Genomic DNA, 27,459 nt, shown 5'->3' on the forward strand with positions numbered 1-27,459 from the left:
AGATGCATAGAGGAGCAATGTACAGAGGTATACAACAGTACAAATGCATAGCGGAGCACTGTACAGAGGTAACAGAGGTATACAACAGTACAGATGCATAGCAGAGCGCTTTTCAGAGGTAACAGCAGAACACATATACAGTGGGGACGGAGATGATACAGAGGAGGGGGTACAGCTGTACAAGGAGGTGGGGAAGAGAGGGGCAGACAGTGTCTTGCCAGACAGGTGGCGGGACGTGATGGCCTAGGTGTTGAGGCAGTTGCTTCCTTATATTGAGGGATGTTGCACCCCCGCCCCAGGGAGAGATAAAGGTGGGATCAGTCTGAAAGAATTTGTTTAAGGAAGGACTGAAATAGTGGATTTTTCACAAGAAATTACTGGCTCTATAGGGCATTTCTGACCACATGAGATATTCCAATAATTCAGACACCCAGTGAAGTTGCTGAGAAGAGTAGAAAATAAACGGGACAGAAGTCTGGCGTAGTTGCACAAGAGCGTTGTTAGGGTGTACCAATGCCAGAGACCAGAATTTGCGTTTATATGTAAACAGACATTTACATGACATTTGCCCTGATAAAGGGTGAAACATGTGCACTCACCAATGGCAAGTGACGCAGAGTAAGACATGGTATGTTGTGTGTATGCATAGAATTGAGGCAGCGAGGGACCCCACGGCTGGCTGTAGACTTGCAACTTAGTGTTGCCCCTGCAGCAGCATAAACTATTGTGGTACAGTATGTATTTCGCTTGGGTGGGAGTTAACTAGGACTTGCGTTATGAGAAACGAGACCATCCCACCTACGGTCTGCACTACACCAAATGACTGAACACTGTATAAAACGGGTATTCTACTCTATATGAAACTACTCAATAGAATTGAGAATTGTGGATCAATTACGTCTCGGCGCAGTCCAGGTTTCCCAGAGCCTGTGCTCCTAGCCCTGACTTAAGAGACCATCCCTGATCTTCTGCAGGGGCGACACCGATGATTCAGTCCCTTCCGTAATCCCCCTTACCCCCAAACAAGAGCCGCCCTTCCAATCCCAATCTCTTGTGTTGCGGAGCCATCACACCTGGGAAAGGTAGCCAGTCGGGAAACCTATTCCGACGAAAGTGGGCATTTCCAGATTGCATGCAATCAACACTTGTTACCGGTTGATCCCAATTTTAATAGTTAAGGCAAATAAGGCATAGTGAGCCTCAGCGATCGCTCAGAACACATTGCGTCAAGTGGGGAGCTAGGACCGGAGTGCTAATTTCCCGCAGTTCATAATGTATACAGTACAGCAGCCTCTCCAGTTTAAGCACGTATGCACAATACTTTCTGCTTGGTTGTCTTTCAAGCAGGGGCGGCGCCAGGCCTGGGGAGGGCGAAAGCCCCCCGCACCACTTTGACTCAGCAGGCATCACTCTGCTGTTACCCCCAGCCCGGGCTCAGACCAGCACCGGTCACATTTCTCACCTCAGAAAGAAGTGTATTTACTTAAACAAATACACTGGTCTCAACAGGTGAGAAAACAGGCACTGAAGTGAAGGTAGAGGCAGAGGCCAAAAGCCTGCCATGGGATTTCAGTAGGATCCCCCCCACCCCATGGTGCAGCTAAATGCAACTGCTGGCTCAGCTTTTGCATGACCCATGCTTAAAATAATTAACTAAAAAAAATAGTGTATGTATGCATGCAGGGATTATATGTATGCATGCATGCATCCATCCATGTATGAGGGTTTAAGTGGATGCATGTTTGTATGCTAGGAGGTATCTGCAAGAGCACACCTATGAATTAATGCAGTGTGAATGGTGTACACTGCACGTGTGAATGAGCACACAGTCTACTGTTATGGGTGCTCCTGTGAATGACAGGTCAGCTGTGTGGGTGGGTGAATGTGTCTATATAAGGGTCTTGGAGCATGAACAATTTTTGACAGGAGCATGGCATGTTTGACTGCCGTTTTTGGGCAAAGGAAAGCCTACGTAAGTGTTTTTATGTGATGGTGGAGTGCTTGGGGGAAATACTACAATGAGTCTGGGCTGGCTGGGTCTCACATGGGCATGGAATGTTGTACTCGCATTAACATGAGTGTTCTTAAATGGGGAGGGCATGTTTCTTTATTTTGAGTTGGCTTTTTATTTTACTGGTGTTAAGGTCAAAGGCAACATAAATATTCTTACATGGGGAAAATAATATGATCAGTGCAACATAAGTGTTCTTATATGGGGGATTTGTGTAATGATATGTTATTTTTTATAGCTATTTTTCCAAAGCGCTGTACATAGAACATATTTACATAAAATGCATCACCTGACTGAAAGTTTGCACTCATTTAATGAGCTTTATTTATTTATTGACAGCGCCCAAACCCGTAAGTATCACAGCGCTGGTAAAACTTGGTGAGAAGGGAAAACACAGGACATTACATAACTGATTGGTAACAAGGTGCAAAAGCAACCTAATAGTACAAGTTCAGTAGAGATCAGGGAGGTCACTTTGTAGTATGAAAGGCTGAGTTGGCCTTGCCAGGATTTGAACCTGATACAACAGCATGCGCTCAGTCAGCATGCTAGCCAGCAAGAGCATGTTTTCTTACTGTGGCATTGCAGTTTATTACTGGTGTTAAGGCCAAAAGCAACATTGTATTCTTAAATTGGCCTGGGGACATTCGTGCAGCCTGCAAGGCGATGTTTTTTTTTACTGTGGCAGGACTTTTTTTTTTACTGCTGTTAGGGAGAAAATACAACATGATGAGAATTCTTATATGGGGAGTGGGGGATTTGTGTAGCCAGTCACGATATGTTTTTTTTTACTGTGGCATGGCTTTTTTTTTCCACTGGCATTAAGGCAAAACCAACATGAGTATGTTCTTACATGGGCATACTGGCATATATTGGCAGAGCCAGCATAAACATGCTCTGTTATAGTATCCTTACTGGCATTATGGACAAAGCAAACATGAGTATTTACCTATGTGGGGAAAGTGGCAAATGTAGCTGCACCAGAATGGACATGTGTTGAGTACAATCAATATGAAAATGCTTTTTTACACTTTCAGAGTACTGGCATATAGTGGGCAAAGGCATTCAATGCTCCTGTGCATTGTTGATGACTTGGCATCTAATTGACTTTTTATGTCTTACCTTATAAAACCGATTGAAAATTATGTGGCTTGTTACCCAATTTATCAGAGAAAGTGTACTGAAAATTGCACTATTTTAACCCATTATTTAAAAAAGTTTCTCAACGGGACAACCACCTCTTGATTGGTTCGCCCTCCCTCACTACTCTCAGGCACTCCTGTGCATTGCATTTGGCTGCGGGCAGAACAAGTGCCCTTCCTTCTGCGGGCTCTTAGCGTGGACCCTACTACATTAGCTTGAGGCCCCACTTGTTACAGAATCATGGCTAGAGAGATGGATCCAAAGGAAACCATAATATTTACTCAGCCTCCTGGGCTTGGGGAGGGGGTAATCAGTAGCGCAATAGGATTAATGTCCCGTCTCACTACTATTAACAATTTCCAAAACTGCCAGCCAGCCCCCCACAACAGTATTGAGGCTGGCTCCGCCCCTGCTTTCTAGGGCTAAACTATTCCTCATTTCCCCCCCATATCTGACAAGCGCCAACCCACCCGACAAGGTCCTAGAACATCCGTTTGTAAAAGCAAGGCCCTCCGGTACAGCGGCAGGCAGGTTATAGGCAGCGCTGCTGAGGGGGCACACTGCAGCTTGAAAGTGCGGGTTTCGGGGCAAGGAGGGCGTAGGGGTAGGGGCAGAACACATACTGCTGGACACATGGTCTGCACCTCCCCTCAGCTACAAAGAGACAGGAAGGGCGGGATGGGACCCGAGCATGTGCGAAGGTACATTTGCATGTGCAGCACCTAGACAAGAGATCCAAGGCAGGAGAACAGCTGGCGACCACCAGGAGGCGCAAACTGCTGTCAACACCAGCAGGCCGAGGGCGGGAAGGCCACCCCAAACACATGCAGTGCCTAGGGCCATTCCAAGAGACTACAAGGAGCGGCCTGGGAAGCAAATAACACAACCTGGGGTCTCCGTACGGAGCAGATAACTTTTCTTTCCCAGGAACCCACCCACCCAAGAAAAGGAGAAGAAAAGAAATACAGGGCCAGGAACAGGGCCCACATCGTCGTGGGAAGAGGATGGCACCACAACCCTGGACCATGTGCCCAAAAGTGTACATTATGTATGATATGGTTATTATTACAACTATTATTTTTTGTAATATTACATAATGTACAATACAAACCCACAGCCTTTTTATTGCCAACACCTACACAATGTGTCAGTAATCATTGAGGAAACAGAATAAGTGTAACTGTCACCAACATCTTGGCTCCACTGGTTGTGCACAGAAACCGTCCCTAGTCCGCAAGAATCACCCACTGCGTTAGGTTCCCAGACGTTGCGGAATTGGGTGCCGACAATTCTTTTTTTCTCATTGATAAACTCCTTCCAGGTTTTGGGCAAAGTAGGGGTGGCAATCCCGTTTTTTGTGGGACGGTAACAATTATTAAAGTAAGTACACATTAAAATACGCAAAGAATGTTGCCGTGGTAGGCTGGGCACGAACCCCCCAAACCTTACAGATACCTGGAATACGCATTAGCCGATAGTGCCTCAGAGACCAGTTATTAAGCTTACATCCGCAGTCAAAAGGCGCAATTTACTGGAGCAGTGCTTTTAATACTGTGGGATGGTTGCGAGGGGGGTAGGCATGTTTTTCAACATGGTCCCCCTACCCACTGGCAGCTGCCCGTCACATAAGTGTTAAAGACTTTGACACCATTAGAAGATGTGGGTCACAGATAATATACCCCAATACCAACACTGCACTTCTCGTAAAGGACTTTAAAGCCAAGGGGCGCATCAGGGTTCCTGCCCCCCCTTGCACGTGTACAAAAGCAAGAAGAAAAGCAAGCAAGGACACAAGCCGGCCTGAACGAGACCGGATATCCTCCCATCGCCGAGAAGGGCACCAGCCCTTCCCTGGGATTTAGAAAACCAATGAAATTACCAATTCATAATATGTCCAGTTAATCCAATAAAAGGTATCAAATGTGGGACTTGACGGTCTTTGGAGAAAAAATAAACGTGGACACAGAACTTGGCAGTTACAGTACAACCAATTCTAGAAAGAACATTTCAAAAGCGCCTACGGCAGCAGAAAAGAGTCATTACAAAACGTGCAACATTGGATGACTCGCGGCGTTCAGCGCTCGTCTTGCATCCAAGGCCAGCATCAGCCTGTCCTTGACAAGTCTGTCTGAAGGGCTCAGTCAGCCCTTCATCTTTAACCCAATGAAAGGAGTACATTGAAAAACACCTTAGCGCTTAGAAGAGTCTACAAGGCATTACTACACAAAAACGGGATGGTATTCTAGCAGAACTCAATTTAAGATGGCCAATGACAAGTCACCCTTGGCGAGTGTGAAATGGTGCGCTGTGTGTATGTGTAGAATTGAGGGGCCCATGACGTCATTGCCTGGCTAGAAGATAGCAACTCGACATGTTGAACCCTTACACATCCTATGAAATAGGAAGTCACGGGGATTGGGTTGGCCTTTTTTGTCTTAGCAACACGCTTTTGAAACATACCGACAAATTTGATTTTTCAACCCAAAATGGTGAGGAAAACCCCCTACTTTTTGTAAAGTCTACAATTTACATTTCACAAATGCAAGGCAATGCCCATTCAACGCAAAATGTTCGAAACCAGCTACAAGGCAACATGTTGGCGCTATATTTTCATGGCAATCTATGGAGACCCATTTACTCCCGGCATCCAAGGTCAGTGAAAGGTCATGTGCACCTAATCTCTTGGAATGCCACTTCTGCAGCCCAGGGTGGCTGGCGCAGCGACATCACGTGACATTCGATGTTACCGACAGCAGATGTCTGGCGGGTCTTTCGGCTGAAGTACATAATCCGAGGACCCGCATCCCCTTCCCAGGAGACGGTAGGGTTTACAGGAGAACTAGGCAGATATGAAACGTGTTCGCTATTTTTATACGTCTCCGTATCTGCTCCAAAACAATGTTTTGGGCCTGCGCCGTTCTTCGAAGTGACCCGTGAAGAATGAATGCTGTTGACCATCTGCAAGATTACCACACCCAGCATGCTTTGCGGGCCGAGACTCCACACGCACTATGGGGCATACCCAGGCACTGGTGCCAGACTCACTGTGCCCCACCCAGCATGTTTTGCGGGACGAGTCTCCACACTCATTATGGGGCATACCCAGTGCTTAAAGTGGGCCGGGGCCAGGCTCCGGCAGTCTCCAAAAAGTGGGACGCAGCCGGGGCTGTGCCTGGCTGCCACTTCCGTCAGTCATAGCAACTGGGTCTGGTGACCCCCTCGCGCGAGCGGTCACTAGAGGCAGTTACTTACTGTCCCTTTGTTTCCCCAGGTCGCGGAGGCGTCTTTAACCCTCGGCGAACCTGGGAATTCCTTGACATATTTCGAGGTTTATAAAAGATGGTTTTGAAAGTACACATTTCAAGCCATCTTTTATAAAGCTTTGACGACGGACAATTTTGTCCGTCGTCAAAGCTTTATAAAAGATGGCTTGAATTGTGTGCTTTCAACGCCATCTTTTATAAACCCGAAATGTTTAAAAAGATGGGCTGAAAACTAGGCAAACCGTAGGGTATGCACACAAATCTATATAAATGTTATATATGTGTGTGCGTAACTTACTATGGTTTGTGTACTTTGCAAGCCATCTTTTATAAACGTAGACATATGTTACATATTTCTATGTTTAGAAAAGATGGCTTGCATAGTACACAAACCATAGTAAGGTACGCACACAAATACATAACATTTATATAGATTTGTGTGCATACCCTACGATTTGCGTACTTATTAGGCCACCCCCTCAAATGAGGGCCCCCCCTCGATTTCTTACCCCACTTAAACCCCTCGGCATACGCAGGCACTGGTGCCAAACTCACTGTGCCCCACCCAGCATGCTTTGCGGGCTAAGTCTCCACACCCAGTATGGGGCATACCCAGGCACTGGTGCCAAACTCACTGTGCCCAGGAGCCCAGACTGCACATCTCTGATGGGGCCCTGCCAGCCAGGCCGAAGCATGGCCCTGGTTACTCCTGATCCCGTTTGCAGAAAGGAACGTTGCTTGGCAGTTTGGGCTGGATATACTTTTCAGGGAAGTTTGTTGTGCAGTTTGCATACGACTAGTCAATCCAGAAGCCTTCATTACAAGAACATTTCGGGAAAACGTTCCCAGCCATCGTGGATGGGCAGGAGGAATTGGCTATAATCGTGGACTCCCTTCCTGTCTACATTTTGTGATCCTGGACAAGTCACCTGGTGGCTTACATTTTATCTGCCAAACAGTAAGCACTTAAAATCAGAGCAACCACCAGTTTTAGGTAAGATATTTTTTTAAAACAGCCATTGGTTGGTAAACTGAACTGGGGGGCCACGCAGCAGTCTGAGCGCCCCCCTCCCCCGCTTCTAGCCAGCCACGCTGCCAACTTGGTGGAAGCATGCAGCGCTGCGTTATTTCAATGGCACAGTGCAAGCACTTCTCAGCTGGCTGCTCTGCTTGCAATAGAGCGCGTTATGATACATCGCCAGGCAGGTACCATCAGGTCAGGTGATTTCTCAGTAGAGTTCTGGGATTGTAAACGGGCGTAGCGAATTAGGTTGAGGAGGAGATGTGGACCTTGCAACCAAACATTACTTATTAGTTTGGGCCATTAGCTGGATAAGCAGAAACTATTGCATTAGAGTACAGCTAGGAAGAAATGGTGCATGACGAGGGCCACAAAGCTTGGTGTTTGGATATCTGCCCACCCAATGCCAAGCCAACCATGGCCATTCCCACCCAGTTCCTGCACCTCTCCACCAAAAACACCTTCCCACGTGAACTCTTTGAGCTCGCTTTAATCAAGCATTATCAAACTTTACTTGAAGTTCCTGCCAGTGTTTTTCAAAGCAGTCTTCTGAGAGTTAATTACTCAATTTGAGTTGTAAACGCGCTACTGGTGTAATATGTCTTAACTGGGTCTGTCTTCAGCCGCTCGAAGTGTCCTTCACTGAAGTCCTGTTACAAACCAGCACTGGCCAAGCCAACAGTTTTGGCATGTGCACCCATATTAGGCATTTACCAGACACTGCGATCGGATGCCCATGTACAACCACGATTGTGCACTTGCTACCATCATTAGCGATTTTTTTTTTAATTGTTGTTTTGGTCACAAAATACCTTTCAACATATTTATACAAAAAGAATTAAAATAAGAAACAGGATATTCTCATAAAAATTGAATGATACATACAATTACGACAATTCAATTATAGTTACATACATTCAGTTATTTTTTTTTAAAAGAATTATGTCCGACAATACTATCCACCATGTTACCAGAATCTACTTCTTCATTGTTGCCGTAGTCTTTGATTTTTAAGTAATTCAAATAATTCACAACTGCATATCTCATGCACTTCAAATTCCTGTTAAACATTTTCAACCATAAATCTTCAGTGCATAACAATTGATCAGCGTCAAACAGTGGCTTGAAATAAAAAATTTGCAATGGCAAAAAGATTTTACACTCCACCATAAGATGTTTCATGGTCTCTGTCGTTTGATGACAAAAATCGACATTCAATATTGTTTTCAGAGATTTTTCCCCCATTTATACATTATTTCCTTGGTTGGCCAAATATTTCATCTAAACCTCATAAAATCATTTCGATGATTCGGATTGGGAGATTGCTGCAAATATTTTTCAATCTGACCATGAACTTTAGGTGCAAACGGATTTCGAATGAATTTCTGTATTTTCATGCAAGCTGCTCTCATTTTTACCCAAACGGATTGCCATAGCTTGATTTTGGATTTTGTATTAATAAAGATTTGGATGTCTGCACCTTTTAAGATTTTTCTTGCAAAGGCACACCAAGTCCTTGTAAACAAGTCATCTGATGTTAATACATAGTTGGATAGGATCAAGAGTAAACCATTATTGTTTTCTCTCAAAATACATTTTCTATACATTATGCATATTTTGTAGTAGTAGTGACTTCTTCCAGTATTGATTTTCATACTTCGACCAATAGGTATAATTTTGACATTTTTTCGATTCGGAACCATACAATATAGTTGGGATGTACTTTTGTTTATAATATACAATCAGTGGGTCTATGGAAAATTTGCAATATTTGGCTCGGATGAGTCTCATTTGGGATAATGCCGTGTTTTGTTTTAGATGAAGATAATCTTCAAACGGTTTATCAGATTTGTAATTATTTGCACATATTCTTAGGTAGATACATGAGTGCACTACTTGCAAGTTGGTATTTTGCAATCTCCACTGATGACATTTTTGTCTGTTTTTTAATTCAAATTGCATTACTTGTGTTTTTTTAAGATTAATGCTAATGCAGTTTTTGGTAGCATAAACCAAAGCATTCAGCATGTTCCGCAGTCCAATTGGTGTTTTTGATATGAGTACCATATCGTCAGCATAAAGAAGCCAGTTAATGGCTGAACCTTTTAGTTTAATTGGATCTGTTATGAGATTACAAAAGCCAAAGCCAATGTCAAGAATAAAGAAATTAAACAAAGCGGAGGCCAGCAAGCATCCTTGTTTAAGACCACGGGTGGTTTCTATCGGGTCTGATAAACGTCCATCGTTGCTCAAACAAATTTGTATGGAGGTATTAGAATGAAATTCTAGGATCCATTTTAGAATATGCCAAGGACAAGCCAAATCAATTAATTCTTTTAATAATAGTTCCCTGGGGACAAGGTCAAAAGCTGGTCTAAAGTCGATGAATGCAGTACATATAGGTTGTTTGCTTTGTCTGCTCTGAGCAATAATCGCATTCAGAGTCGTTAGGTTGATGGCCGCACCCAGCCCTGGAATAAAACCTGTTTGAAACGGGTCATGATGGTTTAATTTATTAAGCCAATTATTGAATTCATTTAGAACCAGACGTGCAAAGAATTTTCCCGGACAATCCAGAAGAGCTATGGGTCTATAAGATGTTGGATTTGCACCGTCCCCTTTCTTGAAAATCAGAAGGATCACAGATGTTTTCCAAGATTCCCAGTTCTCATAATCTCAGAGAAAATAAGATGTAAGAGCTCTGCCCATAGTTGTGTATTCTGCTTGATTCATGCATTGTGAAGCCCATCTGGACCAGAGGCTCGAGAGGTACTCAACTTATATATACAATGAATAATATCATCTAGATCAAAGTGAAAAATGTGATCGGCAACAATACCATCCCAACCAAGACTAAGGTCTGGAAAGGGGGTATGATAAATGTTATCAAAGTGAATTATCCAATCCCGCTCCATAACGGGATTAATCTGAACAGATAACAGGCAGAGTTCAAAAGCGCCCAGATACCCCCTGAAGATTTGATAATGATCTGTTTCAGCATGGCTTCGCCATCACACTGATATTGCAAAGCGCGCCGACCCAATAGCCATCTTTTGTATGTATTTTTTAGCTGTTTTATCTGTTCATAATTGAAACTTAAATTCTTGGGCTGCCTAGACAACAACTTTATATGCCGTCTTAGATCACGCTTTTTGCATTTTACCTCTAGATCAAAACAGTGAAGATGATTAGAGTGACTCCCTAGAGCATTCGTACCTCTAGATGAAAACATTTGCATTGCATGTATATAACAAGGGCTGTCAGAAGCATTGGATCCACTATAGCCATCACTCAGATTTTGTTTGTAACAGAGTAGTTTGGACCTGGACCATTTTATATGGTTGCCCGCATTATTTACAACTAAATTTGTTGTGTGATAATTTACAATTCTAGGTTGAGATGATGGCCAATCGCAGTCAAAGTTAGTTGACTGTGGTCACTCGTGACAGTAGATTTTATGTTCAAAGATAAAATCTTTGAGAAGTATTGGCTATTGAGATATATGTAGTCCAATGTGGAACGACAGCCATCGCTATGCCATGTACATCTAGGAGGAACATCTTCCTGAACTGAAGGGAAGACAGGTAGGGCCGCAAGGGAGGATGGGAGAGGAGGGGGCCAGATGTGAAAGGGACCTTGCAGGCCAGACGGACCCAGATCAGAACTGAGGCACAAGGGTGCTCCCGAACCCCAGCACCTCAATTCGGGATAAAGATGCCAACTAACCAATTGCACTAACAATTTCCCCCTCTGCGTACACCTCTCCAACTCCAAACAAAAACACAACCACAAACCTACAGCACAACAAACCGCACAAACTTCACTACATTGCAACAAAACAAAAACACACATAGAATCGCTCAACAGTACACAACGACTACCAGCCGCAAACACCCCAGGCCCAGCCAACAGACCCACTGGGCTGAGGCCGGCAACAGCACATCACTGCTCTCTTGCACTTTTCCAGCTTCTTCCCACTAACCCCTCCTCCCTTCATTTTTCAGAGCCGCCAGAGCGCCAGGGGAGCACTCCGGTGGTGATAGAGTGTGGTACAAATGTCCTTTAACATTAAAAAGTGAAACTTGTCTGCAAGTAGATGCGACGCCCCACCAAACGCGCGAGACACACCAGTGGGAGACTGTATTAAGCAGGTGTTAACATCACAGAAAGACTGCTCTACAATGAAGGTGTGCCACCCGGGTGTGCCCTATGCCCCCCGGCCCTGACCCCGCACAATCCCTCACTTTTACAGTTACTAACAGCAGGCTGCGATCCCGCACTAAGCGCCCAAAGGGGATTCATTTTGCAGCACTGCGCTACACAGCTTGTCAAAGATTACACTACCCACACTTCAAAGCTCCCAAACATTACACAATCCAAAAGAGGCACATGTGTGGTGCAACTCGGTGACTAGGTCCAAATAGGCATTGCATGGAGTGGGCTTGAGCGAAGAAGGAAGACGCAATATTCCAGTACTTTAATAACAGGGTGCGACTGTCCAGCTCCTTACATAAACCCCAGAAAGGCTTAGTCAGCCTCCCAAGTATCCTCGACTGTAAGGCTAGTTGTGAAGCAAGCCCAATACTCGACCCACCACCGTGCCAGGAACTAGGATCCGAACCCGGGACCAGCACCCGCATAACCCGATGAGCCATTTTACTAGGACTGGCACCTGCAGCAGGCCGGTTGCGCGTGTCGTTGACGCAGTGTCATTAGCCCACTGAGGTGAATCATTGGTATCGATACCTGGGGGTTGTAGTACAGAAATGTTTGCAGCAAGCACATTAACCCGCTGGGCTGAAAAGCAAACATTTAAAAATCCGGCAATCAAAACAACGCGCATGCAGTCCAGTGTATCAGGGGGCACCTCATTAAAAAATTAAATTAAATTATTGAATGTACTGTTCTAAAATACAACCCCCCTCCCCCACAGGGAGAACAGCTGACAGCGGATGTTCTCCCACCTTCACCCATGGGGTTTACATACAGCGGAGACAGCAAAGACACACGGCGTCCCCCATAAGCCCCTCCTCCCCCCAAGGTGTGCACGTACCTGCTTCTCGTTTTGACACCCAGTTCCCCCCCCCCCACTGCTCGTCCTTGTCGGCTCTATTGTGGCGCACACGTAAAGCTTCCCCGAAGCATCGGTGGCGTGGAAAGCAGAAGCGGGGCCTTAAACACCGGGAGAGCCATTTTTCATTCTGCAGTGGTGGTATTGCCTTGTAGGGGCCTGGAGCCTCCCCGCCTACTGCTGCGGGGATTAGCAGGTATGCTGGCACCCCGCCGACGAGGGGATCCGTGCTTAATTATCTCGCATTAAAAAAATGACAGTGGTGAGCCTCCATTCTCTCAGAGGGCCCCCCCCAAATAAAAACACTAACACCACGTCCTTCCCGGCGGAGGCCGCGCCACGCCAGAGCCCTGCTGTCAGCCTCCGAAGACTGCGTGTGGCTCAGGCTCAGGCCCCAGCTTGTCCCAGCCCCCCTCCCAGGCCCAGCAGCACGCTTCCTGGCCGCCCCGGTGACCGCACTGAACCCTCCCCTTCCTCCGCCCCATCTTATGATGCGGAAGTCCCCCCCCCCTCCTTTCCATTCTCTGAGTCTGAGCTGACACGGGCTGACTCACGGCATCTGCTGCTCCAGCCGGTCCCTTCTGCCCAGGAGGGAGCTGCAGGAAACGGGGAAAGACGAGCAGGGGCCAACGGGAGGCCGTGCCTCTGTATCCTCTTACTCGGCTGGCCTTTCAGTTTCCTTTCTGTGGGTTTTGCTCTGTCATGCCCCGTCTGTGTTGTTGTAACCGCTAGGGTTGCCAAATGCTGGTGCATTGTGTGTAATCTATGCTTGTTGCTTCTGGGTGGCCGGATTCTGGTGTATTGTGTGTAATCCTATGTTTGTTGCTTCTGGGTTGCTAAATGCTGGTGTATTATGTGTAAACTATGTTTGTTGCTCCTACACAGTGCTTGAAATGGAAACACAGAAGTACAGGTACTCACTATCCCAGAGTACCTGCTTACTCCTAAAGAAGTGCAGGTACTGATAATTTAAACGTGTTGGTTTCCTTCCAAGAAGTGGGGGTAGATCTCTGTCTTCAGCTGGAGCCTCTCTCCGGAACAGCCCCCCTGCCACTCTAAAACTTGAGTAGAACCATCTCTGGTCCCGGAGCACTTCAAGACCTTCCTCTTTTCTTCTGCCTTCCCTCCCTCTCTCCCCTGCTGATCTGTTCTCTCTTGGCACCGTGCACCTAGCCACCCTCTGTCCTCCGGGCCCAGGTACCTGCTTACCCTGCCACTCTCCCGCACTGCGTCCGGGCCACTCCTTGCACTGGGGTATGTATCTGTACCCATACACCCCCCCTTTTTCTTCGTGCACTTATCAGACCTACCCTGTCTGCTACCTAGCACTTGCAAATTGCTTGCTGCACTACCACTGTTTGTTGCCTTTATTATTTATCTGTTTCTCCTCTGCTTCGCACTTTCCACTTCTCCCCCCTTCCATCCACTTTTCCACTCCCCCTCTCCCATGCACTTGCGCATTTTCCATGTCACTGGGCCTAGTAAGATCGTTATTTTGTTCTCCCTTGTTCCCCTCCCTTGCCTTGTCACGCTCTGAAACACTTGTGTACAAGCGCGATATAAATAAAATATCAATATGAATAAGTGCCAGTGCTATAACTTTCGAATAAATCAAGTGCTGTGCAGGTACTCGGGACCAACAAGTAGTTTCCCGTTTAAAGTACTGCTTATCGAGATGTAACATCCAGCACTCCTTGATATGTATATAATGTTATATTAAGAGTTATTTTATACGTAAAAGCATTCAAAATCAGACCAAAGGACTGGGCAGTTTCTAGGCAATAGGGTGCCCGGGACTAACAACTAAAATGCACCTGCACGGTTGGGGCTCACACCCACCGCAATCTCCACCCTGGCACAACTACTACCAAGCATCATTCAAAACACCAGTATGCCCCATTTTTTTTTATTTTTTTTATTGATTTAGTTGAATCTCAACTTTTCAATAAACAACAACATTTTAAGTAATAAAAGAATTTTTACAATATTAAAAGTAATTGTCCTCTTTTCTTAATTACATGAAAAAAATAAAATATAAAAGTAAAAATATAAAAAATAATTTTTATCTTAGTAGTATGTACCAAAATTGAAAGAGAAAGTATACTTCTTTCTAGTTCATATACAAAGATTAAGAAGGCAATGGATTATCATATAAACGTATATAATAATTCAAATTGTCACTAATAACTGATAGCTATCAGCTGCTATTAAAAGAACTAGATGAAGAAGAAAAAAAATTGTGAAAACATTCACCACATTTATGTTATGTCTCAATTCCAATATGGTTAGTAAATTTCACAATCGCTATCTGAACCTTAATGAGGCGAGTATGATAAAGCTTTGTCCATAGTTCATTAGATGTCAATGATCTATAATGTTCAAAGTACGGTTTGAAATACAATATCCGTTTCAACGTTAAAGCAGAGCATTCCGTACATAAATGTTCCATAGTCTCTTTCTGGTTTTGAACGCAGCAGAATCGACAATAGTTCTCAACATTTGATATGAGCCTTCTTCGGGCCTGTATTTGTTTGGTGTTAGATAAATTTAGACGAAAGCGTAAATATGTTCGTCTTAGTTTGACGTCAGGGAATTTTAGTAAGTAAGACTCGGTCCTACCCATCTTTTTATATTCAAATGGGATTTCCTTAAATGATGTGTACCGCTTGCACTGTTCTATCGTATTAATCCAATCAGTTTCCCATATCTTAGTCTTTGCTTTAGTAGGGTTAGATACAAGGAGCTCAATTGTGATGCTTGCTGCGTCCATTACATGTTGAACAAATTCTCTCCATGTACTTGGAAAAGAGTGATTCGATAATAGCATATACATGGCTATTTTCTTTATTAGCAACTCTGTATGTGAAGCCATGACCAGCTTTCTGTAAAGGTTTATTACACGCCAAGTATACATTCCAAATAGTGACAGCAGACCTAATTCATGTCGTAATATCGACATAGGCAAGCTATTCGGCAGACCAAGGATACTTTTCCAGTAAAAGCCTTCAATTTTAGACCAAAATTTCTCAGATCTGGGTACTTTAGTATCAGATCCATAGAGTGTAATTGCAGTAGCCTTTTGTAAGTAAAATGTAATAGCAGCAGATAAAGTAAACTTTCCCATTTTCGCTTGTATAATCTTAGCTTGGGCAGCTGCTGTTTTCATCTTTGTTTCTACAGATCTAACATATGGTAGATCTGTGACATTATTGTTAACATTTATGCCCAAATATGTATACTGGTCAACAACCTCAAGTGATTTACCATTAAGGTGCCATTTAAATTTTTGTATTTTAGTCCGAGATTTAGGAAGGCAGCATAAGATCTTAGTTTTTTCAATGTTAATTTCTAAATGATTTTTGGTGGCGTATTCTTGCAGAGTGGTTAGTAGTCTCTGTAATCCAACCGGAGTTTTAGACAATAATAACAAATCATCTGCATAGAAAAGCCACGGAAGTGGAGCAGCACCAAGTTTCGGAGGGTTTGACTGTACAGATGCAAATTCTACTCCCAAATCAGCAATAAAAAAATTGAAGATGGTAGAGGCAAGGACACATCCTTGTTTCAGTCCACGATATGTCGGGACAGGTAGTGACAACTTGCCATCTGTTGTAAGTCTGATCTGTATGGTCGTATTTGTATGTAACTGTGTTATGAAGGAAAGTAAGACATCTGGACATCCGGCAGCTGTTAACTTTTGCAACATTAGAGATCGGCTAATAGAGTCAAAAGCAGACTTGAAGTCGACAAACGCCAAGTATATTGGTTGTTTTGATTTAATTATTTGTTGTTGAATTGCTGTTATGGATATGAGATTAATGGAAGTGCCCATTCCTGGGACAAAACCCGTCTGATGTGGGTCAAACAAAGTATGACTGTTAATCCACAGGGTGAGTTGTCTCAATATAATTTGCGAGAATATTTTTGCTGGAATGTCCAATAAAGCAATCGGTCTATAACTAGAGGGTAACTGTCTATTGCCTTTTTTGAAAATAGGCACAATTATAGACTTCCTCCAGTTAGATGGAATTCGATTTGTGTCACAAACTTCGCGATATATTAAGAACAATATTTGTGCCCATATATCAGGGTATGTCTTCAGGGTAACATTGGAAAGACCATCAGGGCCCGGGGCCCTCGAAGAACTCAACTTTGCTATAAAGAATTTTATATCATCTATGTCAAAAACCAACAAATCTTTGGGCAAACTGCCATAAGATGGTATATATGGACTTTCATCTTTGGCAGCATATAATTCTAAGAAATGATTCATCCATACCAGCTCCGGGACAGCATTTATCTGTAAGGATGATTGAGATGTTAAAGATGTTCTACGCAGCAAGTGCCAGATTGCTTGAGAGTTCTTGGAAGCCACCGCACAAAGAAGCATTTCGCTGTCCTGTTGTAGCAAAAGAGCTTTGTGAGCCCTAATCCAATGTTGGTACTTACTTTTAAGAGTTTTTATTAATGTTAAATGATTATGTGATTTATTAATTGTAAGATTCCTTATTTCTTTTCTTAAAAGAGTTTTTCTTATTCTGACCTCAGGATCATATTGATGTTTGTGACAAAAAACAGGTTTATTGCTTTGTGTTTTCACCTCGACAAATAGATGTAGTATAGATGTATAATCACAGTTTCTCGGTCCGCACCTGTTTTTACCGGACCAGTGTGTTGATAGGTTGTCATAGAAACTTTGTAATTTATCGTGATTCCAAATCAAACGATTTCGTCCACTATTAATATGGATTTGGCCACTCATATTATCTGATGTTGATAAGGTGTGAGGTAGGTTCCAACACCAAGACATAATAAGCTGCTCATTGTCACTTTGATTTTGCTTCCGAATGTTGAAGCTCTTTACGCATGTAAACATGTTATGATCTACATATATATAGTCCAAAATTGCATGTTGGGTTTGCCTTTGCCAAGTTGGCTGAGCGGGTACATCACCCTCTACTGAACCATTGAGCAGTAACATTTGCCTATCTTCCATGAATTCAACCCATCTACGTTCTGTCTTATTATACAAAGACTTTGTGTTAGACAGATCATGTAAGTTGAGATCACCCACAATAATAACAGATGTAATAGACATATCAGCCACAATCATGTCCATAGTTGCATACATTAGTTCAAAAAAAGTATCCTCATTCTTTGCCATATGATTCCAATATATATTCACCAGTGCCATGGTATAAAATGACACCACGATTTTGACCACTTGAATATATGGACTTGGAGTTACCTAATTCGTCAAAGTTAAACCACTAGAATTTTTGACAGCCACAAGTAGGCCCGCCATTGGTCGACCTTTGGCAGGACTTATGGCTGGATTAATAACAATCGAGTGGTTATTCCATACGGGAGGCATTTACCCGCAGGCACAAGCACAGCAACAGGTGGCGATTCCACAGCCATGGGCCCAAAGACTTGTGGGTTGGAGTGGTTACATTGATTTTAACGAAACACAAAACAATAAATTAATTTTTAGCAAATTATTTTCTTTGTCTTTGGGTGGGGGTTCCCCCTCAAACCCATTTTTTAATTAATACTTTCCCCCACCCCCAAAACTACTATCCCCATTCCCAACTACATATAGTTTTAAATAAATCGTTGTTTTTCAGGTGTTTTGGGTTCGTAAAAAAATTCCTTTTGTTGTTTTGTATTCGATAAAATCACTGCATACCGTTGGAGGTGACGAGCAACTGTGGATGCGGACTCCCCTCTCGGTCAAGGGCCATGTCCCAGGCAGACCTGCTGTGACGGATTTCTGTTTGGCAAGGCTGTAGAAGCCCTGGCTTTTTTATTTTTTATTCATAAAATGCATTTTATATGGGTAATTTCATCTCTGAAAGGTGTAATCTGCCAATCAGATTCCCCTTTCATATATTCCATGGCAAAAACATAGAGCGCACCTGTGCCCTGCTTCATCAGTATCCCGATCTGCAGCCCCTCCTCTACCAGGGGTACAGAGGAGTTTTAGAGTTCACCGGTGCCCATTAGCAGCTGCAGTGACGGCCAGTTCTCTGCAGCACAGGAGTTGCATTTAAGACATGCACCAAAACTATAGTTATGTGTACACTGTTTTGGTGGCAGATACATCCTTAAATATAAGCCATACCTGAGTTATGATATAGTGAATGGTATCCCACAGGCAGGAGAGATTTCCGCAGCTGGCTCTGAAAGGGTGCCCCAAGGTTCCGTTTTGGGAAAGCCATACAGTGCTTGATAGTGTCAGGATACTATGAAGAACATCAAAAACTCTTGTAAATCTTTGCACTTTCAGAGTCCCAATGGGCGTGCATAGGCAATATTTATCAGTGATGAGGACTGAGGCATCAGAGGGCACACCTGCTTGGTAGGCGGATTTGGCGACTGTAGTGGCTCTGCACATGCTAGCCCTGGCCCATTTAAAGCTCTGCTCCCAACCAACGGGTCCCACAGAGCCATTTATTCCTGTTACAAGTGTGGCTGTGACCAGACCAATTCCCTCCAATTATTTTTCTCCAAGTGCGGAAATGGTTTGCTTTTGTGCGCGCATTATTTTACATGTGTGCAACTGACTAATGAGATAAGCCACTTTGTGAGCATGCATAGTTAGTGAGCCATCAGCTCTAGAGGGTTTCTGGAAGGGAATATCCCCTTACCCAACTATGCAAAAAGTGCATCTTAAAGCACCTTTTCCAAAGAAATAGGCTAAAAAAAGAAATACTTTATATGTGATTATAAAGAAACATCACCAACCAGTCCCGACTTCGAGATATGCCATAGTACCAAGCAAAAGTACCCTATGTGTAGAACAATGTGTATGCACAAAAAAGCACTGTATGCTCAGTCTCAACAATAGGACACCAATCCGAGACGAAGCGGAATGTGTTTTATGCCATTGCAAAAAAGCATTCATGTTTATTACAAAAAAACACATTTTGCTAATTATAACTGATGGCTCATCTCTGAATTTTTTGCAGCCACATTATTTACCAGATGGAATATTGGCAACTAAAAGGACTGTCCCAGAAAACATGCCGATAAGAGTTAATGTGCCCCTTTAATGAAGTAATTCAGGGGCCAGGAGATCATGCCTCTCAGAATTTGTGTTGGGTTTATAATTACTTCAGAATAACAGAACCACAGAGTATGATTTTCAGAATTACCGTGCCAGTGATTCCCATCGACATTACATTGTCCTGTGAATAGAGCAGTGACCATGCTTACTCAAAACCAGCCTTACAGCTAAGAACAGGAAAACGTGCGCACCAAAAAATAGGAAGTAAAAATAAGACCAGCAAAATAAATGGGAAACCATGAACACACAGGAGCCTATCCCCGGCATCTACCCAAATTGTTACACAGATAATCTTGAATTCGTGACCAGCAGAGCAGTGGCATAAGAAGGGACTCCAATAATACTGCTACACAATCTCAAGCGGAACTTAAAGGGGAAAGAGCACTGTACAATAAGAATAAAGTGTCCCCATTAGCAAAGCCATTATTTTTGTTTACTCACTGAAAAAACATCTATTCCACTCATAACAGAACCCTTCTTGTGACCCTGAAATAGGAAGAATAATGACAGTGCACATAATACAGCCTATCATTTTGCCCACCCTTCCTCTACACAGCCTAGACAAAATTCAACTGCTTTGAGGAAAATCAACTAGATTGGCTCGCTCAGAGGTAAGACAGATGCCCTTTTGCTTAACTAGGGATGCCCTGCAATTTAAACAAGGTGCACAGGGATGCTAAAGACACTAAACACAGAACACATGATTATATTAAAAAGCGATCAGAAAGAAACAGAAGGTGCAGTTTCCTAGACTGTTACTAGAGGTTCCTATACATGAGTGCAAACAAACACATTTCTTTCACTGTACTGCCGGAATGTCAGACTTGATTTTTGGAAGTTGCAAACTTGTTCTTCACCCCAGTGTGCTCCTGTGCCCTTCCCCCTCATACCTTTCTTGGCTCCTGTGCTAGTCTACAATTCTAGTTGACAGGGCTCTCTGAAACGTGAGGGATTGTAGCAGCAAAACACTCACTGGGATATTTGCATACCCATAATACTTTGCAAGCAAAATATATTTAAACCCTTATGGGCAGTTAAGAAAATGCATACCAACAATTATTTTTCAGTGCTAATCAGATTGCCTGTATTATACAAGTGCTCAGTGAAGCCATGTGTGTGTGTGGCAGAGAATTATCATAGCATTTGTTAAGGTCTATGCCCAATGTGAATCTGAGAACTTGGAACGGAAGCAGTGTGTGTGAAAAGCTTTGTAACTGTCTGCATATCTATTGCCCTCATTCTGTGTACATGTAGTGCCAGGCCTATTCTATAACCATAATCCCTTGCAGACCAAGCATATGATATTGCAATGTTACTCTTCATTTATAGGGAAATGCTTGCAATACTAAAGTAGGAGAATTTGAACATGACATTTGTCTACTCCAATCCTTTGAAGGCAAATTAATATCGGAAGTTTTCAAATGTGGCAATTTGCAAAGGCAGCCTTTCAAAGTGCATGTGTATATGTGCAAAACATAGGAAGCATGGGATGCGGTTACACAGCCTAGTAGCCTGCTACTTACAGTCTATATTTGATATTTGAGCTGGCAGGTTACACAGTGTTGGTCAAGCCTTTGCTAAAGCACCACAAGTAACTGAAATTCTGGTGCTCGAACATTGTTACTATTTCAATAAACATAAAACAAGTGGATGTAGGTGCAACTCCTGGTAACCTTTTGCAGAACCAAGTTAGGCTGATTCAAGGTTGTCCGGTAATGGCTAAATGTGGCCAGGGCTGGAAGTTAGTCATACAGTGTAAGTATGGTAAGGTCAAGGGTGGGGAGGGAAGGTTATTTGGCTAAGGTGGGCAGGCATCTTCTGTTAATGGAGAAAGATTTCCATATCCATTTGAAACCTCTTGAGTGTATATTTGTTTTTAAGGTGACATTTGCATAGTAAGGTAATGTAAATAGGCTAGACCAGAATATCGAGACTATTTAGTATAATTTAGCTTCAGTAAGAGAGAAAGTAAATGTCAGGCAACTTCCAAGGCTTGCGCTTTATTAATTATTGAGAAGGTGTGAATTGTCTGTGTGAGCTGCTAAAACTCTTCTGAGCGGCACACAGCAGGAACCCGGGCAAGCGCACATGTGCACAGCTTGCAGGGAACCTTGGCCCAGACCCAAAATTCTCTTTTCTTCTTGATTTTATATTTAATATGCAAGAATATTATGTTCCCTAAGATGTTTCGAGACTTCAAAAGCAAAAATACATAAACGAAAATTAACTTATGGGTACACTTTCCACCAAGAGCATTATTGGTTACTCTAGTCATTTTAATTCCACTTCCCTGCAGACCTGGTCATTTCAAACAAGCCCAACAGTTATAAGGTTTGTGTTTTCTTAGCATTGCTGTAGACACTTTAAAGCAAAAAAAGGCCTTAAATAAAGTACAAACTAGACACCAGCCATAGATGTTACTCTTGCTTATTGCCACGATTTAAAGAAGGCCTGTTATAGCGTGCACACATTGCTCACTATCATGTTCAAATATAATGCCATCACATGTTTTCTTTTAGCCACGGCGTGGCAATCCAACAGAACAAGGCTGGGAAGAAAACCAGAGCTATACTCCATCTAAAAGATAGGCCCAAAACTATTTTTTCCCAAGGAATACAGCAAATCCTAGAAAGTGTACGTACAGTGAAAAATGTATTTCCTATTTAATGATCATCTTTAATATGTGTTTTTAGAGTACACAGATTGACATTGGTAAAGCCTGCCGCAGCCATGTGTAATTTCCAGAGCCTCAAACATCAAGCACAGGAAATCTAAATTACACTTGTATGATATAGAAAAATGCACATTTTTCAGTGACTCTCTTTATTATATATTTTAGAGTGTAAAATAGATTTAAAAAAAGGTGTAACCCGTATTGCATCATTATGGGAAAAACTATTGTATAATTTCACTGATTAAGATTTCATGAGTTTAATTTTAACCAACAGGGTCTGGAGTGTGAGAACAGAACTGACAATGCATTTAAACTTCATTTCTCAGGCTGAACACATGCAAGTCCTGATCCAGCCTAAGTATGCACATGAAGGACACACCCAAAGGGTTTTTTCAGTCCAGTTTGGGCTGCCTCCAAATATTTTGTAAACAAACCCATTGTCAGTTGTCTTTAATGAGATCTTGGGCTTTCGGCTTCAAAAAGGTTGTCATAGTTTGTCAAAGGTCTAAGAATATCATACAAATTGCATTATCCGTTGAGGTAAAGGGAAAGGTTACTGAACTCTAAATGCATCGCAAACAGACATTGGCTCCGAACAAGCTGAAAGGGAAGTTTATTGAATTTATGTTCAGCAGACAAAAAAGCCTGCTCTGGCTATACATAGGTATCATACATTGCTACCTGGTGGAAAATGTCTGCAATTCCACATTAGAAAACATGATTCATTTTATGAGGGAGATCTCACTTTAAATGTGTAATTACCTAATTGATTACTAAATTGATCACTGCATTCTAACAGATGCTCTGATTTACATGAAATTCGGACAGTTTATAGATAGATAGGTGTACTATCGGAATATAGTACTACATTTCAAATTGCAACAAAATGGCAAACCCATGTAAAATTACCAAACTTCATTTCACAATTTTCATTCAAGCATCTAAATTTGCATACCGACTTACAGACTGTGATCATGCACATTATATCAATTCCAACCAATCCCAAATTGTCCCTGTAGATAAACATGGTAAATCTGGGAAGATAAAAGGACAGGGAATTCCGGGGAATTCAATAAGTGAACAAGAACCTACATCATAATTTGGAGGAGCTGACATATATATCAGGAGACTTGCCCCTCACCTGCGATCTACTGGAGACTTGAGATTGTACCATGCCTGACACCTACTATAATGCTAATACTGCAGCAAGCATTTGAAAGACGGTTCCCATTGAGACAACCATATTGAATGTATCCTAGAGTTGATGAAAGCCTGCAAGTACCAATGCCTGAAGGAATATAAACATATAAAAAGGAACCAAGCAGGAGGTCCAGTGACACACTGAAGACAATGTATGAATATTGAAGTGACAATGAACCCAATGAAATGTGGTAAATACAGATGCAAAGAGAAAGACATATATGCAAATAGAAGATAAACAACGAAAAGCATAATTGATGGACACATGCTGAAATGCCAGGTAGATAAAGTCATTTAAGAGAGTTGCTAAAGTTAGTAAATAGAACGCAGGCGAAGCTGCCACTATAAGGAAAATGTACATCGATATCGTGAAAATGGTAAGCAAGACATCCTGAAGAGGAAAGTTGGGGCTACGACATTGTGATAACAGATTCATTGGGAAGACCAGGGGAGGTTGTATGGCCTCAAGGCAAAGACTGGTACACCAAGTGCAACTACCTACGCTTCAAAGAAGACGTGTGTATAGGACACATTCTCTTAGATTAGGTACAAGAAGGAACACTGTTGGTGTCAAGCCTTGAACAATTAAAGAAATGGACAAGGATTGCAAAATGGACATATTCATGATCTCTTACCATGTGACTCGAAGTGTAACCGTTTATTGAGAAGCCACCCTCGACACAGGGAGTTCCTTCCCTTCCCACTCATGTGGCTAGGCAACAAACTGTTTAACAGAATCTTTTTTAGCCCTTTCTCAGACACATTTCATGCCCCTTGGATCAGTCTCCCCTGAGCTAACCATGCCAAGTACCAGGCCGGTGTACGGAAAATATCTTGGTATTTATTTAAATTAAAAGTAATCAAAATTTGCACGAAAATGTCAACACCACTTTATCCGTGGCATAACACAATCAATTTCTCTCAGCATAAATAAATCACAACAGTGAAATTAAAAAGAACACAAATCACAATCCTTCCCTTTCTGCAAATTTCAATTCATGAAATAATTACACTGATCATAACAAAGGTACTTATGTAATGTTTTGCGATTTGGATTTTCCTTTGGGCTTAAAAGGCTAGCAGTAGGATTTCAAGATTGGTAAATATACATATGGCAGTTATAATTTCACCCACACTTTTGGTTTAAAATAAACACAGGGTGATTTATTGGGTTGTTTTTCAGACCCCACCCCTTGCTTTGGTCTATGTTCAGAAGTCAGACCAAAAAATTGGAATGCTTTGGGGGAATTTCAGATTTCAAACCCCCTCACTGAAAGGCCTGTGTTGGGGAAGCTGGATAAAATGTTGAACAAAGACACCCCTCTTACTTAAAGAAGTTGGGGTCAGCTGGACAACAAGGATTACCCAATTAATTTATAGGCTATTGTTTTCAGCACACACTGGGAAGTGAGCTTTGTTAATTTCAAATTTTAACAAAATTCACCCGTAGTATTCTGCCAAATGGGGAATAAATTAAATAATATTTTTGGTTAAATAGGCTAAGGATCTACACAGAAAAGATAAGGCAGGGGTCTGGTTTAGTTAATTTATTTGTATGGCGCTCCAAGCCCGTAGGCATCTAGGCACATTTCTTACATAGTAGGTTGCAGAAGATACAATAACATGTATGAAGATACACAGATTTAAATTAATATGAGATTAAATACAACATTTACAAGAAGAGAATTACATAGATGCTGGAGAATATTACTTACAAATCACAAAATATGCATTTGACTGAGATAGAAATTTACAGAAAGATTGCATACTTAAGGGAGTATATTTCTTACAAATTAAGCAGTTTGTATCTAGGATTCTTGGGCAAGGAGCCACGTTTTGGTGTTCCTCCTGAATGGTTGGTAAGCCTGTTCAGTTCTTAGTGGTAAGGGTACGCTGTTCAATAATTTGGCTGCAAGGACAGGGAACCTCCTCCCTCCTGCCTTTTGTAGCTTGAAGTGAGGGACTTTAAGGCAGTGTGCCTGCGCCAATCATACCGGTATTTCAACGCTCAAAGATGGCCTCCCGCTCTCCACCATAGAACTTAGTCAGCTTTGAGGCCTTCCTAGAAATAGACGGCTCCACCCAGATGCACTCTCAGCAATCTCTTCTGGTGTTTCCTTACAGCTGTTAGATGGTAAGTTTCAGCAGCCTTCCTGAGGGTCTGTCTCTTGTCTGTCTGTTACTGTCACTCCCTCCTTTTTTTTTTCTCAGCTCTGTCCTAGTGCAGTCCCCCTTTATATATCTGCAATGACCCCACCAATTTTAAAATCTTGGGGATTTACCCTTCAATAATCCCTGCCACTAGGATTGGACCGTTACTCTTCTCTCTCCTCCAAACCCAGCCTCCAAGTCAGGATTGGTTTAGTGGTCTGTAGCAACATATGGAAATCCCCATTTGTAATCGCTCCTTTGTTCTCCTTTCAATTTTTTGGCAAAACTAGTTATGGATCACAACTTCTTAATTCTACTAGGAACTGCCACACCAAACATATTTTCTGATTCCACTAATCCTGCAGAATTAGATCAGCCGACAGCCAAATCTGTATCATGTAGCACAGCCATGTGGCACCTTTCTGCCGTTTCCATAAAAAGCACAACATGTATGAATATGTAAGCTATTAAGCTTGTCCCTAATTTCATTTTCCACCCGCTCACCAATTCTCACATTTGGAACATGTTCAGATCAGCCAGAAACACATCTTAGATAGCCACTACAGTTCCATGAATCACACGTGGATGAATTTTCTATCCCAAAAATTGCCTGGAAAGTACATAAAAAAATGGTACATAGATGAAATTCATCCGCCTTATGGTGGCTGAGAAAAAAGCCTAAATGATAATAGTCCTTTTACATTAATTGTGAATATTCATGTGGGACAAATGGCCCTTTTCTACCTTACAGACATTTGTTTTCACTGGGTCAGCCTGTGCCTTTATCAGTGTCCTTTGTGTTGGAAGCGGGTGCCCACATTTTCACACATTTTAGTAATTTTCCAGCAAAGCAGTAACGTTTCTTGGAGTCAATGCTTTCAGAGCAAGCAGGTCTAAAGAACACTGAATTTTGACGCCTTTTAGCAGGACTTTTTATTGTGGCTAGTCATTGTATGGGAGATGTGACATCCAGGCTGGAAGTGGGAGATGTCTTTGTGAAGTTTTGCCCACAGCCAGCAAAAGGGTCTGCCGTGGGCTGACATTTATTTCATAAAGACAAAGTGGCTCTTCAAATGTAACTAGAGTTTTGTGGGTGAAATATAATATACATTTCTCTTTGTCAGCCACACATCATGTTTTGTTTTCCTGATATTTTTCTGTGGGCAGTGATCTCTTTTTCACTTTTATTTTTTTTTTAAACCGTTTCAATTTGCACACACATGTGCAGGCCGTTTTTGTTTTCAATGTTTAAAAATCCTGTTTTCCATGTGACAGCAATCTTTGATTCCTCCTTTTGTAAATCAAAATGCTGCTTGTCCATTGGTAATGAGAGGTAGGCCCCTTTCCACATGGCTCCTTAATTTTGTTTGAAGGCCAGACCGTTTTTGTTTCAGTGTTTAAGATGCCTGCCATTCATGTGAAAGGGACTTCTGTTTGGGGCCTTTAAAAGCACCCCACATGCCCCCCTCTTCTTCCATGACTCTTTGTTGGGGAAGAGCAGGGGAGAGTGGGGTTCATTAGCCATAGTTTCCTTCATCAGGGAGTGGGCACTCCACTCTCCCCTTCCATCTCTGGGTTGGGGCTATGGCATGGCACCCCCTTTTCTTCCTTCTTTTGGAAGTGAGCGCTCCAGTCTCCCCTTCTATCTTTGCGGTGGAGGGCATTGCACAGCACCTCCTTTCCAGGTCCCTGGGGTTCTGACCGGACTCCGCTCTCACCTTCAGACTGGAAGTTAAGGAGGTTAGTTCTCTAATAAAAGATAGAAAAAGAATTTCAGTACTTTTTACACACATCTACATAGAATTTACAACAACAACATACAATTACAACATCACATTTCCATTTCAGAAAACAAA

General features: G+C 42.6%; 1 protein-coding gene across 2 annotated transcripts in view; it reads right to left on the bottom strand.

The window, feature by feature from the left end:
• Positions 1–13,189, bottom strand: part of LOC138567823 (protein mono-ADP-ribosyltransferase TIPARP-like) — a 149,233-nt gene extending 136,044 nt beyond the window's left edge. Inside the window, exon 1 of one of the 2 annotated variants that reach the window (XM_069646320.1) lies at positions 12,492–12,971. The gene's annotated coding sequence lies outside the window, so the exon portion shown is untranslated. Of the gene's footprint in view, positions 1–12,491; positions 12,972–13,063 lie in introns of those variants that run through there. The other variant, XM_069646324.1, reaches the window with a different exon arrangement.
• Between the last annotated feature and the right edge of the window lie 14,270 nt (positions 13,190–27,459).

Source organism: Ambystoma mexicanum, chromosome 1p (assembly GCF_040938575.1).
Source record: "Ambystoma mexicanum isolate Mex_15411 chromosome 1p, UKY_AmexF1_1, whole genome shotgun sequence".
Taxonomy (NCBI): domain Eukaryota; kingdom Metazoa; phylum Chordata; class Amphibia; order Caudata; family Ambystomatidae; genus Ambystoma; species Ambystoma mexicanum.